A 12,756-nucleotide genomic window follows, 5' to 3' on the forward strand; every position below is an offset into this window, starting at 1 on the left:
ATATCCCAGTAAACTAGTAAAACCTGGGCAGATAGGTTAAATCAGATTTAAGGTAACTGAAATTGGTAAATTAGAGAGGATGTCTACCCAAAGCATGTGAAAACTTCTCCCAGGAAAATGGATACGTGAGGACAGTTTTTTCTAATGGCAAGAACATCTACTCCATTCTGAGCTGTTGCCAGTCATTTTGACTTTTGTCTTGCTGCTGGATTCTCAGAAGAAAGAGTGAGGGTAACAACTTTGTGCAACTCTGTTCACTTAAAACCAATTCACATATGAGTCAAGACATCACCTTGTGATGTCATTGGTCTTTGAAAATGGAGGATAAACCATTCACCATCCAGGATGCTTTACACTGAACATTCTATAGCTTATCACTGTTTTTCTAAACTGTGTGAGGTGTACCCAGATTTGACACAACATGGCAGATGTGTGCTGAAAAAGTCAGAATACAGAGGACCTATCACCTTTTAGTTCCTGGAAGTTACACCTCTTTTAAAGAGAAGGGCAATCAGATTGGCAAAAGGCTTCAAGTTCATGTTCTATGAGTATTAGTTGAAGGGATCAGGGATATTTAGCCTAAAGCATAAAAGGCCAAAGTTATATAGCTTATAGCACACAAACTTTGAATGTAACTTTATTAAACTACTTATAAGGCAGTCTTGTGGAAGATGAATTACAAATGTTCATTTTGATCCCAGAAAGAAAAAGCAGCAATAAGATTGAAATTAAAATGAGGCAAATATTAGGTCAAAATTTAAAGACAAAAGAGAAATATTTCAACAATTGGAACTATCTCAAAGTGGAATGACTCCCTGTCCCCAGTGATGTTCAGATAAAGGATGGATGGCTACTTGTCAATAGAGATTCTTTTTCAGGTATGGGTTGGACTAAATGGCTGTTGAAAGGTCTGTTCTAATGCTGGAATTCTGTGAAGGCTTAAAAATATTTAGCTCAGCTTCGGGTAAGTCTTCTCTGAGTATTGAATTCTCAAAGACTTTGGCTAGGTGGTCCTGACTTTGACAAAAGACTGAAAGTTATAGAGCTACCAGAGACTCCCCTTTTTTGTGCCCAGTCTCAGAATTGGTAGAAAGAAAGCTCTGAGGGCTAAAAATTGAACATAAAATTCTATGCCCTTCTATTCTGCTGGAGAAGAGGCTACTCATCTGGGCATTAAGAGTCATGGGTGACAACTGAAACAAGTGGATAGAGAACACTGATATTAGTAAGAAAAGCTTTGAGTTCATCCTACAGCATCCCCAGCTCTGAGCATAAATAAGCATCATAAAGGCTTCCCTCAGGGGACTTTCAAAGGATGAAACCATGATGTCACTGCATCAGAAAGACAAGCAGAAGGTGAGAGAATATTTTTATCCTTTAAACTGTGAATCCTCTCTGATAACTGAGTTGGCTCAGGTATACTCAAAACATAATGAGAGCCAGAGACATGAAAACCAAATTTTCTACTGGCTTGCTCATGACTATTTGAATTCTTTGGCCATTACTAAAGGGTAAGGGGACTTTATGGGATGACCTCTCAAGTCATCCATGATAGATCTCTATCATACTATGGATCTGGACCATGGCTTTGAGCCTCCAAAGGCAAAATGATAAGTAAAATATATTGGAAATTAACTAAAATTCAATACATTTTAAAAAGCCAGGGTCAAGTTCCACTTTTTTCAGGAAAACCTCCTGCATCACTCTAGCACATTCTCCCTTCAAAGTCAGAACAAGAAACTAGGGTACTATGTTTATAGGATGAACAGACTGTTTGGACACTGTATAGTGTCTTATTGCTTGCTCTATATTTCTTCTTTATCTTCGCAAATATAATGTAAATTTCCAGAGGGAAGGGCCTGGGTCAGAACTCCATTTGAGTTCCTCCATTTGTATGTTCCTCCAGAACTCCATTTGTATCCCTCACAGTACCCAGGTCAGAGGGATTTTGGAACTATACTACAGAGAGTATCTTTCACCAGCTAAAGATTTTATTTCCCTCCCTAAATACAGGCTAAGAATCTTGCCTCACAAGCTTGCCTTCCTGACAGGGGTATATTGTACTAGGGATTCCTTTCATGTATGGACTGGAGTAGATACCTATTGAGATCCCTTCCAAATTTGAAATTCTCTTAAAATCTTTATCTTATTTTAAAACATTTAAAACTCTTATTATATATATCAATTCATCATCTCTCTGCCATGAAGTGAGCAACTTTCTTCTTTATTAGTCCTCTGAAATCAAGGTTAATCATTTAATTCATCGAAGATCATAGGTCTTTCAAAATTATTTTTGTAATATCAATATTATGGTATAAATTGCTCTAGTTCTTACTTTCAGTCTACATCAGTTCATACAAGTCTTTAAATTACTTTGATGAAACATGTTCCTTCATTTTCCTTATAACAAAATAGAATTCTTCACATTCATATACAACAATTTGTTTGGCCATTTCTCAATTAAGGGCATCTTCTTGGTTTCCAGTTTTTATCACCCCAAAAAGAGCTCCCATAAATATTTTTGTATATATAGGATTGTTTCTTCTTTCCTTGTCTCTATGAGGCCTAGCAGTGGTATGACTGGGTAAAAGGACATTGTCTTTAGTAACTTTTTGTGAATATTTTATATCATTTTCCAGACAGGATGATTCTATTCACAGATCACATGGTGCATCAGGATGCCTGCTTTTCAAGTAGCTTCTCCAATTTGTATCATTTAAAAATTTTTTCTTTGATATGATATATGTGTGAGATGGAACCTTAAAATTGCTATAATATGTATTTTTCTACTTATTGGTGATTTGGAACATTTTTTTCATATGAATAAAAATAGCTTGAGTTTATTCCCTTGAGAGAACTGTTTTTTTCATATCCTTGAACTATTTATCAGTTGGGCAATAATTCCTAGGAATTTGAATCACTTCCTTTATGTCTTGGGAAGGAGACTTTCATCCCAGAAATTAGTTAGAAAGATTTCTTCCTTTTCCCCACCCCAATTGACTTTTTGCCTTCTAATCTTAGCTGTACTCCTCTCTGTCACTTGTTTGGTCAAATATTTTCTTCTACCCATAGATCTGATAGATAATTATTTCCGTGTTTATTTAATTTTGTATGAAATGAGATTACTCCCATTTTTTCTTTTTATTAACTTAAATACAAAATAACAAAAAAAAAGAATAGAAAAACAAGATGAAGAGGAAAATAATAACAAAACAAAACATTGTCATTTGTCTAGCAGAACATCAGGGAGGACTCAAAATATATGATAATAAATTTCCATTTCAAGAAAGCATGTATAATAATAAAATAAATCATATTCATGACTGTTCATCTTTTCTTTACTTTCTTGTAGATTATTCTTTGGTTTTCTGCTATGCATTTTTTACATTGTTCACTTTTTCCTCTTTCATCCCTCTCCACATTTCCTAAGCAGGCTAAAGTTAAGCACAGAACAGATATGTTTATATATATAATATATACCTATATAAATAAATAAATATTCATATTCAACTACACATATACATATATCTATATATACACATACATACATCTGCATGTGTACATACCCACACATATTCAGATACACATCTATAAATTTGCATTTACCTATATGTAAACATGCATCTAAAACAATATTAATATGGCTGACATTTAATATAGATTTCTCTCTTGATTAAATCTTGAAGTTTGACTTCATCTAAGGTCAATGATTACTAACCCTATATTTTTTCCAAATAAATTCTACTATTGGTCCTTATTATAGTGTTTGTGTATATCTCTTATTACCTAACCCTGATAACTCTTCTACTTTAATTCTGCTTTTTAACTTGCCTTGTTATTCCTTAACTTCTCCCCATCCATAGATATCTCCTTTAACTTCTCCCTCCATCCTTTCCTTCTCTCTTTATCCCATTAATCCACATGTTTTATCCCATTCCTGTTAAACTAACTTCTGTAGCCCACTTTATCCTAAATCACCATTCCCTCCTTCATCCCTTTTCCATTAATCCACACACCTTGTCTTGCTGCCATAACTCTGCACATGCTTCTATACCCCATCTTATCCTTTATACCTTGCCACTAATCTATACATCTTATCCTACTGTCATAAGTCTATACATCTTCCATATTCTACTTTATCTTATTTCCACCCTCATTTCTTTATAGATTTTGGAGGGTACTATATCCTACATTTTATATGTAAGGTTTTTAACTGAGTCACAGTTTCTTATATTTTCTCTTTTTTATCTCTTTTCCAAATCTAGGTTTTCTTTATATTTTGTTTTGTTATTTCTTGGTCTCTTAAAGCTTTACTTGATTCTCCTTGCCTAAATTTCAAATAATTATTTTTTTCTTTAAGATTCTGTATCTCAGATTTTGCAAAGGCTAATGTTGAAGAATTGTCCACACATTTTGTGAAAAAAAACTTTAATTAAAAAAAAGGTTCTGTATCTCGTTTTCTAGTTTTTCTTGGTTGCTTCTTATTTATTTATTTAGTTTTCGCTCAATCTCTCTCATTTAATTTTTAAAGTCTTTTTTTGAATTATTCTCTAAATTTTTTCTGGGCATTGTCCTTCTCTGAAGTTGAATCCTAGTCTTCCCTATTGCCATAGTAAGTTTCTATTGTTGGGTTCTTCTTTTCCTGTTCATCTTTTTTTTAGTGTAAGCACCTCTAATACTGGATTTGGGGGGATGGTGTCTCTAACTTCACTTCAGTTTTCCCTTTTGATCTAGAATCCCAAACCTAAAACTCCACCCTCCTGAAAGTGCCTGCAGCCAGCAGCATCCCTGCCCCACTACTTCTGCACTCACTGGATGTGCTGGTTCCTTCTTGTGCAAGGCAGTGTCTCTCCACAGCTGGCTTGACATTCCTAAGCAGCAGAGGTTCCCTCAGTCTTCCTAGACTCATATCTCTATTCCCCAAACTCTCCTGGAGGTGAAAGCTTTTGTGGTGCTCCAGTCCAATCCAGCTAGTCCCAGGATTCTTCACTTGCTGTTTCTATGGAGCTATCTGTGAGGTGTTTGCACTTCCCATCTCATTCTGGAGTCTTTCTTCAGTTTTCTTGGGTTGTCCCAGGAGGATCCCTGTTCTGCCCCAAATCCTCTTTGTTTGTTTTAATAATCTATGTTCACTCTGAGGCACAAATCTGATCTGTTTGTGGGAGAGTTTGAAGTTTTCTGTCCTACACCATCATCTTTTTAGAATCCTTCCTGAAATGAGTTTTTATAACTAAATTATGTATCCACTTAGAACTTATCTTGATATAATGTGTGGGGTATTTGTCTAAATGCAATTCTGTCACATTATTAATTGGTTTCCTCAGATAGTACTCTTTGTGATGGTCAAAACTAAGTTACTTGGGTTGGTTTATTTCTATATGTTGTGTACTTAATATGTTCTACTGATTGAGCTCTCTTTTAAGCAGTACCAAATTCATTGAATGAATATTGCTTTGTAGTATAGTTTCAGATCTGACTCTTAGTCCTTTTGTTCCTTTTCTTTTTCATTTTCCCCCTAGAGATTCTTGACCTTTTATACCTCTATATAAAATTCATTATTATTTTACTAGTTCTGTAAAGTGACCCTTTGGTAGTTAATTTCATGGAACTCAATAACTCTGACATCCTGTGATTCTGGCTGATGTGAGACTCAAGTGGGATAATATATGCAAATTATTCTATAATGGAGATATATAATGGGGAGCCATTATACTCAGGGAATATTTTTCCTGAATCAGGGTCACTGTTGCTAACCAGCAGACTATTAGCATTTGCAAGATAATTTTAATATCAGCCTAGGAAAAAATGCAACTAGGCAAACTCCTTCCCAAGGTAAAGAATCTTACATCACTGGAAAAATATCAATAGAAAATGAATATTCGCTTCTGAGGAAGTTGCCTTCATTATGAGTTAGGCTACATTAATTAGTCAATTAAACAACAAGTATTTATCAAGCATCTGCTGTGTACAAAGCAGAATGATTTAATGTGTAGAGAGCTGGACTCAGTGTAAAGACTTAGATTTAAGCCCCATCTCTGAAACATGATTCTAATAATCCCAGGTAATTGGCTTTAAATTCTTGCTGTTTCCAGACAACTCTCAAAGACTGAAAGTTATAAAATAAGTACTAAACTGCATGAGTAGAAGGAATCCCTCCCTTCACTTCAAGTTTCCAGTGAAATCACAGGCTTAGTCACAATCACAAAATTTCTAGGCACTGTGCTAGGCTGAGAATACAAATTCACAGGTGACCTTTATGGGCTCAAACAAGTTCCTAATCTTATGATTTAACATAATTTAGAAGAAAACATATCATTTCAATTGACCTGTTCTTCTTTCTCCTAATTTCATTTCTGATGACCTTTAGGGAACTCAATTGGGGAATGGCTGAATAAGTTGTGGTATATTCATGTAATGGACTAATATTGTTTTATAAGAAATGATGAACTGGCTAATTTCTTTCTTTCTTTCTTTTTTTGCTTCTTATTTTTTTGTTGAGGCAATTGGGTTTAAGTGACTTGCCCAAGATCACACACCTGGGAAGTGTTAAAGTGTCTGAGACCAAATTTGAACTCAGGTATTTCTGATTTCAGGGCTGATACTCTATCCACTGCACCAGTCTGTTTGAAGCTTGGAAAATGGCAGGCTAGAATACCAGATGGACATTAGGAGAGACTACTGGACATCTAGAAGATCATCTCTCTCTAGGAAATGAAGCACCTTATGTAACACAACACAAGGAAAGATTGTCCTCTTATGGTTGGGTTTACTTTCATTTCTCTGCTCAGGAGCTTCTGTGTTCATGACCAAGATTCTTTTCATAGAGTCATCAAATGGGAGAGTTGGAGAATGAGGTAGTACCAGGTTAATGTACTTTTCTTTTCTCTTTTCTGGTGCTGACTTCCACATATGCTCCCAAAAACCTCCCTAAATTCAAGTTCCTATGCTGCCTATGGATCCAGCTTCTTTTGACAGAAGACATCTATGATACCATTGCAGATAGTAAGCATTGAATTACAGCACACATACACACACATATGAAATTGATTAGAAAATTAGAAAAAAATGTAATAATTTGGGAGTCATTTCTTAATCAGCAGTGTGGGTTTCACCTCATTGGAGAGTTCACAAGCACCTATGAGCTTGAGAACAGATTAGTATTCTGGAATTTGTAATTTGGAAGCATAAACATTAACTCACTGTTCAGACAGAGATTTGGAAGTATCAAACTGTCTTAAAAACAGAGTTGTAGGATAACCTGTGCAAGGAGAGGAAATGGTATGTAAAACATGAGGCTAATTTGATCAAAAATTAATAATGAGAAATAACTGCAGTCAGACTTGAAAGGTTTTAAATGCTAAACAGATGAATTTTTCTTCCAGAAGTCTGCAAAACTTTCAAAATGAGATTCCCTAATTACTATTTTTTATTTTGGAAAAAATTATATATATATATTTTCCAATTATATATAAAAATAATTAACATTTATTTAAAAAATCTTTAGAGTTCCAAATTCTCTCTCTTCTTTACCTGCCCTTTTCTTGAGAATGCAAGCAATTTGAAATAGCTTTTACATGGACTATTAACCATGTTGCAAAAGAAAACACAGACCAAAAATATGTAAACATGAAAAAAATAAAGTTAAAAAGATACTCCCATTTGCATTTAGACTCCATTAGTTCTTTCTCTAGCTGTGGAGTGCATTTTTCACTCTAAGTCCTTTGGAGTGTTTTGAATCCTAGTATGGCTGAAAATAGCTGTTATTTACAAGTGGTCATTTTATACTATTACTTCTATGCTTGTACAATGTTCTCTGAATTCTGTTTATTTCACTTGGTATCAATTTATGTGACTCCAGGTTTTTTGAAAGTATCCTGCTTTTCATCTCTTATAATACAATAGTCTTCTATCACAATTACATACTATAACTTGCTCAGCTCTTCCCCAATTAAATCCCCAATAATATCTGATATAAATATTTTTGTACATATAGGTGCTCTTCCTTTAAAAAATTTTTTCTTTGGGATGTATAGACCTAGTAATAGTATTTCTGGATCAAAAGGTAAACACAATTTTATAGCCCTTTGACATAGTTACAGATTGCTTTTCAGAATGGTTGGACCGGTTTACAACTCCATCAAAAGTTCATTAGTGTTATGATTTTTTCATATCTTCTCCAGTGTTTGTCATTTTTCTTTTTATGTCATATTAGGCAATACAACAAATGTGAGTTACTACTTCAGAGTTGTTTTAATTTGTATTTACTTTTCAAGTCAATAGTCATTTAGATAATTTTTCATATGACCATAGATAGCTTTGATTTCTTCTAAAATTGCCTGTTCATATTTTTTGATAAATATCAATTGAAGAAGGACTCACATTCTTATAAATTTGGTGCAATTCTCTATATATTTGAGAAATAAGGCCTTTCCTAAAAAATTTTTGCTGTAAATTCCCATCCTTCTCTCAAGTTTTTTGCTTTCCTTCTAATCTTGGCTATATTGTTTGTTGGTTCAAACCCTTTTTAATTTAATATAATTAAAATTATTCATTTATAATCCTTTATCCTCTCTATCTTTTTGTTTGTTCATAAATTCTTCCCTTAATGTCCATGCTCCCCTAATTTGTTTATGATATTACCCTTTATGTCTATATCATGTATACATTTTAACCTTATTTTTATATATAGTCTGAAATGTTAGTCTATACTTACTTTCTGCCAAACTACATTCCACTTTTCCTTTTCTAGCAACTTTTGTAAAATAATGAATTACTGTTACAGAAGTTTGGTTCTTTGCATCTATCAAATATTAGATTGCTATGGTCATTTAGGGTCTTTTATGGGTATTTGGGTTTTTATGGAAAATCAGTACCTCTAATGTAGGACTTGCAGAGCCCCGTTTAGGGCTACTCATCCCCTTTGGTATCCAACCAGTCACCCAACTCTCATCTGTACCTTTAAGAAGATACAGCATACACAACGGCTATACTTTGGTAAAAGCATCTCAGCAGACAGCTAAAGCAATTTATTATTATATTCATAGAAAAAATCAGGCAGGTGAAGGATGCCTAGTCTCCAGACTGTGGTATGTATCTGGATAGATAGTTATAGAAATGGATCAATCAGCACATATATATTGAACTGATCATAGAGAGGGACCATGAAATGGATCCAGAATTGAACAAAAAGAAGAGGATAGGGTAAATCGCATTTGAGAAATTTATTTTACAAATAAACTTTACTTCTCCCTGAAGTAAAAATTCATATTTTATACCATCAATATTCTTCTGCTGGTGATATATGGTTATGAATCATGGAATAGCACAATCTCTAAGAAGCCAAAATTGCAGGTTATAGAGAGTACAACATAGAGAAATGTAGTGGGTGTAAATAGGCTGCTGGCTCTTATCGATGATGAATGGTTTGCCAAAAATAAAAATAAAAGCTTTGCAAAAGACATTATCAAAGATGTGTGAGTGAGCTGGTTATGAAATTAGCCTAAGCCTATTTTGAAATAGATGCCTTTCCTACAGATCAACCAAGATCCCCCTAACCAAATACCTTACTTTCATTATCTGGGCCATATCTCAAGAATTTGGGATTCTGGAGAGGGAGAGGGAGATAGGAAATGGTTTGATGGTGAAGGAGGAAAGAGATGGACAGACAATTGTCCCAAAGTTAGGATGGAAAGAACTTTCATGTTCTAGGACACTTCCCTCAAACAAAGGAGGTTCCTCCAGTTTCCCTTCTTTATCATCCCAGACATATAGATTTCTAATTATAATTAATTCCCCTTTGTCTGACTATCTAAGCAGAATAAATAGCTTTATTATCTTTAATTATAGGATAATGTTTTACTATGTTAAAGAAGAAAGCAAATTCTTTGTATGTATGTGAGTGCACAAATCATCCATATGCAGGCATATATTTGTATACATATAGTCACACAGATACATGTGAATATATATATATATATATATGCATATATAAATGCACATACAGATTTATAGATACATGCATGTATGTATATGTAAATACATACATATACATCTAAGATACTGTGCAGAGAAAGTGCTAATCTCTATATATATTTTTTTAAATAGTTACTCGTAAGAAACTCCTGTACCTGAAATTAATACCATGGACATATGCATTATGCCCCTAGATCCTCCCTAGAAATGTCCATACCATTTCCCAAGTATCTCCCACAAAGACCATAGCATCTCTGCATATATGTCTTAAGGTGGTGTTACTCCTATCCCAGGTAAAATATATCTGGGAAATGGTTAGATAGAACAAGATGAAGTGCCCTCCTCCCCTGTCACAAGGCATACAGAAGGAAAGGGGTCTGGAGATGAAAGGAACAGATTCTGGAGGGGTTCCTAAATAAGAAGTAGTAGAATCTAAGGGATTCTAGAGTATAGAAGTGCTTCACAGTTCATAAATTAAAGACAACTCCAATCCCATGCCCCAGGAATCCAATGAAAAATCAACATTAGTATCATTGTCTACCTTGACATTTTGATATCCTCAATCCTGCTTCACTCTCACCTTCATATGTCCTTTAATCTCCCTATAACTGACCATAAGAAGCCTCATAACAACTTTTTAGCATTTTTGGGGACAGATATAAGGTGATACACAGGAAACCTGGTTCTAATCCTATTTCAACATTTCTTCTTTCCTCAATTACTATAGACTTTGACATTCAAGCTCAATTTATGTGTTCCAATCAGTTTTCTGCAACCAAAAATTTGGACCTCTACTCTTCTGGTAACTTTTCAGGGCTGTTGGATTTTTAAGACTTTTTTTTTTGGTTTGTGAATTTAGAAAATAACCACCAGTGAACCCTTATTTTTCACCAATCACTGAACAGTCAAAGGTATGTAATGGTCCATGGTCAATCTCCATCTTCTTATGTCTCTGTTGCTGGTCTCTTGGATTAAGCTCCATTGCCTTCCCAATTCATTCCATCTTTTGTTTCTCATAGTTATGCCTATGATTGGGAACATCAGGGTCCCAAGTTCGGGAATATGGGTGTCAGTGAAGATATATTAATTGGTTGGTTGAGAGATTGGAGGAGAACTAATTATAATTACAAATAAAGAAATGAGTAACTTAGATCCATTGTTTTGGCCCTGTGCCTTCCGTGTAGACCATTGAGGTTATAAATCATAGACTTAGAGTGGAAGGAAAACTAATCCCCTCATTTTACTAAGTAAGAAACTGAGACACAGAGAGTAACTTACCCAATTTCATGTAGGAAGTGGCAGCTCAAATTCCCTCTCAGGTCTTCCGAGTCTAAACTGAAGATTCTTTTACTTTACTTTTTTCTCCCATTTTGATGGTATACCTCAGACATTAAGGACCTCAAGAAAGACCTCAATACTTCAGTTCCAACCCTAGGTTGCATTTCAGAATTATTGTCTCAGAGAAGACTTGAGTATAAGAAGAAATTGTCTTTGGGGGGAAGTGTTGGCAAGTATTTGAAGAGGGATTAGATTTTTCTTTGTTCCTGATTACAGAATTAGAAGCAGCAGGCAAAAGTCAGAGAGGCAGAGTTAGGATCAATATATGGGACAACAAAAACAGACAAAAGAATAATTTCCTAATGATGAGAGCACCAAAATTAATATGATTTCAAGGATTTAACAATAATATCCGTCAGCAGTAAATGTAGTAGTTTTATACTCTTTGTGCACACTTCACTGATCTGTAATAATTATTACTTGTATTTTTCAATTCATGAATAGTTAATGTTTACAAACAGCTTTAAAGTTTACAAAGCATTTTACAAATGTCATCTCATTTGATTCTCACAACAACCCTGTCAGATATATTCTGTGCTATTGATATATTCATTTGACAGATGAGAAAATTGAGGTAAACAATGTTAAGTGACTTAGCATCACACAGCTAGGAAGCATCTGAGGCCAGATTTGAACTCAGATCTTCCTGGTTCTAAGTCTAGAGTTCTATTCACTGTTTCACCTAGCTTCTTTTATTTACCCTGAGAACATTTCTTACTGCTTGTGAAGACAAAATCGTTAGTGATACTTCTAAATGAAATGACTTCTGAGTTTCCTTCCAAAATGAGGATCTGTGACTTTGTAATCTCCTTGCCCCCAAATTCCTCTCTTGGGATAGACCCCAAAAAACAAAGAATGTTTTATTTAGAACAATTTTCCATTTTCCCTTTTTCTTTCACTGATAGGATGTTGTATCCACAAGGTAAAAATGTGGAACTTTGGATGCACAAGTTCATACCAGGATTTCTTTTGTACAGTCTAGGTTTCCATGGGAGATGCTTACATAAGCCTCATTCCTAGCATTGGAGCTGATCACAGTCAAGCTCTTGCTTAGATCTGCTCTCCTCCCTGAGGGTAATATCTTTGTTTTTCTTAGCTCTAGGGATAGAGATTTTTATTTAAGTGAAAGAACTATATTTATGTGGTAAATAAAAATACTCACTGTTCATTCTAATTTTTTAATAAATGAAGCTCTCAATGGACTGGATTCATTTCTCCAAACCAATTGTGATATTCTTTTCTTTGTTACATGTAACAGAGAAGACGGACTTCCAACCATTCTTCCTATAATATTCCAGAGAGCTGAGACCTCAAGGAGGTAGAACCCTTTGTCTTACCTGAATGAACTTGGCCCCTAGTAAATTGGGTATGTAAATTGGGTATGCATTAGGTAGAGATGGGCTATTCACATATCCTCTTTTGCTCCATTTCCCTTTTAATCCACAG

The sequence above is a fragment of the Sarcophilus harrisii genome, chromosome 1 (genome assembly GCF_902635505.1).
Source record: "Sarcophilus harrisii chromosome 1, mSarHar1.11, whole genome shotgun sequence".
Lineage (NCBI taxonomy): Eukaryota > Metazoa > Chordata > Mammalia > Dasyuromorphia > Dasyuridae > Sarcophilus > Sarcophilus harrisii.